This window comes from Eriocheir sinensis, chromosome 15, assembly GCF_024679095.1.
Source record: "Eriocheir sinensis breed Jianghai 21 chromosome 15, ASM2467909v1, whole genome shotgun sequence".
NCBI lineage: Eukaryota > Metazoa > Arthropoda > Malacostraca > Decapoda > Varunidae > Eriocheir > Eriocheir sinensis.
The window spans coordinates 2,272,299-2,277,033 of record NC_066523.1 but is presented as its reverse complement, the minus strand read 5'-3'; positions in this window follow the sequence as shown (position 1 = coordinate 2,277,033).

The following is a 4,735-nucleotide window of genomic DNA, read 5'->3' as shown; positions in this document are numbered from 1 at the left end:
ACCGGAGTGTTTTAATGGGCTCTGAAGACAGATTTATGATGGTAGTGTGGTTGAGCTAGTGAGGCCATGTGGTGTGGCTTTCTATTACTATGGCTCTCATGCGCTGACGGTGTGACCTCTCTTTGTCCTCCTCCTCCTCCTCCTCCTTCTCTTCTTTCCCCTTCTCAAACCCAGTCATCCGCCACTGGAACAACCTCCCTGCAGAAGTGGTAAGTGCGGGAACCACCAACTCCTTTAAAAATGGCATCGAGCGTCACTTAGTTGCGTTAGTAGTGAAGTGAAGGTATGCACCGGAGTGTTTTAATGGGCTCTGAAGGAAGATTTATGCACTAGAGCGGGCAACCTCGTCATGGCTCAAGAAGCTTCCTGTTGTCAGTGTTTCTATGTTTTTTCTTGCTGTTGTTGTTTTTGTTTTTTGTAATTCTTCCTCTTCTTATTTTTTTCTGATTCTTTTTCTTCGTTTTCTTGTTCTTGTTCTCATTCTTCTTTTTCTTCTTCTTCTTCTTCTTCTTCTTCTTCTTCTTCTTCTTCTTCTTCTTCTTCTTGTTATTATTATTATTATTATTATTATTATTATTATTATTATTATTATTATTACTATTAAAAATCACGCCTTATTGTTTTTATTACCAACACAAAATTTCACCTTATCATTCTTATTACCAACGCAAAATTAGACCTTATTATTTTTATTACTAACACAAAACCAGACCTTACTATTCTACCAACACAAAACTAAGCCTTATCTTTATTACCAACCCAAAACTGAACCTCTTTTCTCTCTCAATTACCGGAACTAAAATTACTGTATATTTTTTTTATTTATTACCAACCCAAAACTGAACCTCTTTTCTCTCTCAATTACCGGAACTAAAATTACTGTATATTTTTATGTCTCCTTTGTCTCTTTCTTCTCTTCTTATTCCATTTATTTTTCTCCTCCTTCTCCTCCTCTTCTTACTCCTCTTTTTTTTTTTCTTCTCCTCTTCTTCCAGGGCGCCAATAGGTTCTTCTCCTCCCCTTTATGTCTTTCCCTCCTTCCCTCCTCCTTCCTCCTCCCTCTTTCCTCCCAATCATTATGCTCCTCCTAATTCCTCTGACCTTCTCTTCCTCTTCCTCTTCCTCTTCCTCTCGTTTATGTCTTATCTATTTCCTCCTTCCGCGATGTCATTATGGCCCTCCTCCTCCTCCTCCTCCTCCTCCTCCTCCTCCTCCTCCTCCTCACCCCATTTTCTCTTGTGTCACATAATTATTGGTTTAATGTCGTGTGTGTGTGTGTGTGTGTGTGTGTGTGTGTGTGTGTGTGTGTGTAGAAAGGTTGTATGTATGTGTATTTTTCAGCATGTATGTATTTCCGTGTGTATGTATGTATGTATGTATGTTCGTATGTGCGTGTATGGGTGTGGCTCGGGGCCGGATGTGGAGGCGGCGCAACCACATTCCAAGGTGTGGTCCCGCAGGGGTGATGTGGCCGATAGTGTGTGTGTGTGTGTGTGTGTGTGTGTGTGTGTGTGTGTGTGTGTGGTCATACTTATGCACACACACACACACACACACACACACACACACACACACACACACACACCATATATCAGTTCGTCAAAAACATTAAAAATAATATACAAATTCTCTTTCATAATATTTTCATTCCTTTGCAAAATTCATGGTAAGTATTTTTAATTGATATCATTATCATTATTATTATTATTATTATTATTATTATTATTATTATTATTATTATTATTATTATTATTATTATTATCATGGGGAGGAGAGGGAAGGGGAGAAATATTAAAGGGGAGAATAGTTGTTGGGGAGTGTATTTGAGGAATATGTTGAGATAAATAAAGGGGAGGAGAGAATTTAAAGGTCTGGAGAGGGAAGGGGAGAGAAAAGGGAAGATAAAAGGGAGGAAGAGCTGGGATGAAGGGGGAGCAGAGGAAGAAAGAGAGAGGACATGAAGGGGCGTTGACAAAAAAAGGGGAGAAGAGGAAAGGGGAGGAAGAGGAGAAAAGAAGATAAAGAAATGTAAGATATATACAGAGAAATGGGGAGTGTAGGAGGAAGACGTATGGGGAAGAAAGGGGAGGAAAAGGAAGGAAAATGGGGAGAGAGGGAGGGGGAGAGAATGTACGGGAAAGGGGGTGAGGGGAGAAGCTTGGTGAAGGGGAGAGGAAGGGAAGGGTAAAGAAAGGGGAAGTGATATTGTAAGGGAGGGGATGTAGGGGGACTGATGAGGGGAAATGTGAAGAAGAGGAGGAGGAGAAGAGATGTTGAAGGGAAGGAGGGAAGGAGAGAGGAGAGAAAGGGTAAAGAGGGGAGAGATATAGAAGGGAAGGGGGAAGGGGGAGATGAAGGAATTGGTGTAGATGGAAGGGGAAGGGGGAGATGAAGGGATCGGCGTAGAGGGAAGGGGAAGGGGGAGAGGAAGGGATGGGTGTAGAGGGAAGGGGGAAGGGGGAGAGGAAGAGATTGGTGTAGACGGAAGGGGGCTGGCAGGGTAGTCTCCGAGCTTACAGGGCGGCAGGGTGGTGGTAGGGTAGTGTAGGGTAAAGGAAGGGGTGGCAGGGTATTGGAAGGGATAACAGGGTACATAAGGGGATAACAGGGTATTAGAAGGACTGGCAGGGTACTGGAAGGGTTAACAGGGTACAGAAGGGGATGACAGGGTATTAGAATGGCTGGCAGGGTAGTCTACGATCTTACAGGGCGGGTGTAGGGTAATGGAAGGGCTGGCAGGGTACTGGAAGGTATAACAGGGTACAGAATGGGATAACAGGGTATTAGAAGGGCTGGCAGGGTACTGGAAGGGATAACAGGGTATTAGAAGGGCTTGCAGGGTACTGGAAGGGATAACATGGTACAGAAGGGGATAACAGGGTATTAGAAGGGCTGGCAGGGTAGTCTACGAGCTCACAGGGCGGCAGGGGTGGCGGGGCGCGTGTAAGCCAAGCCGTGTGTGTGTGCAGGCCGCCGCGGTGTCGGGTGTCGCGGCCGCCACCCAACACCGCGCCCCGGCCGCCGCTGTCTGCCCGATCGCCCCGCCGCCCTGACATCACAATCACCGCCGCCCCGCCCCGCCCCGCACGCCCCCGCCCCGCCCCGCCGCGCCCCGTGACATGCCGTGACGTGTGCCGGGGCCCCGTGACGCTGGCAACACTTACAACACATGGCATAACATAGGTACATCGCATAACATGACTTCGGTTGGCCCAGCGTGCAAGCGCAACATTCTTACATCATTCCTCTTTCCTCTCCGACTGTAACATAAGACAGCATAACATAACATAACATAACAGAACAGAACGTAACATAACACCACATAGCATAACACTGAAAAGTCACATAACATAACTTCGGTCAGCCCAGATTGCAAGCTCTCCCTTCTTCGGCCATTCCCTTGATATCAGTTGCAATAATCATCTTAATCTATTCTTTCTCGCCCGTTAGAGCTACTAAGATCGTTCGCTATATACAAGCTTGCTGTTAACTGTTTGTACGGGTTAATGGCTACTTCATATACATTGATGACCGTCGGTGTTAGTAGTAGTTTGGGTTGAGAGATTAAGTAAAAGAAAAAGGCAAATAATAGGAATTGGTGAAGAGTGTGAAAATGACCAGAGGGGAAGGAGTTTAGGTTGGTATTGTCAGATGCTCCCACCCCTTACACCAACTATTTCCAAAGGCCAAAAAGGAGGTTAATCGAATTCTAACGAGTGTTCTTTTAGGTTCACGGTACAGAAGAAGGCTCAGACTACCACCAGGGTCATAACAGTACCCCTGGAAATGCCCAAAACTCCCACGAAAGACTAGTAAATTACGTGTTCTTGGGCGCAGAAATGTTTAAAAATATGGCCTTTAGAAGCTGCCCATCACCACTGCCCTCCCATCACAGTGAAGGGGATAGCATGCACCCCTACACCCATCACCTACACCCATCACCTCCACCATCACCACCACCACTACCACCCACACACAGCGGCCCTACACATACTACATAAACCTCTCTTTCCCTTCCTCCTCCTCCTCCTCCCTGCTAAGTGGACAGACATACAGACGAGTGCTACTTACCAGCCCCGGCGTGGAAACTCTCTGCTTGGCACTATGGCACTGAATATTTGATGGCACTGCCGCCGCCACCACCACCACCACCAGTACTACTACTACGACGACCACTGACATTGTTGTTCTCTCTCTCATCATCACTACCACAATTATCACCACTACCACCACCTCTGCAACTACCATCACGACCACTACTACTACTACTTCTACTACTACTACTACTACTACTACTACTATCATTGTTTTTGTGGTATAATTTAGACCACAGGCACAGTCTCCTACCAGAGTCACCACCACTATGTAGAATCATCACCACCTTCACCACCACCATCATCACCACTACTAATGTCATCACCACCACTATCACCATCACTTCCACGTACAGTTTTGGGATAGTCACCATATACACGCATTCACCATCATCACCATCAACACCACTTCAACACCATTTTATCACCATCACCACCACAAATACCTCTCTTCCCCCTCTCCCTTACAATCCCCATCCTCAACACCACCATCCTCACCACCACCACCACCACCACCACCACTTTTAAAGGTGACCACTCGATAGCTACCTGTGTTTGTGTTATGGAGAGAGAGAGAGAAAGTGATAAAGATTGAAGCAAGGAAATGGAGGAATAACAAAATGAGGAGGAAGAGGAAGAGG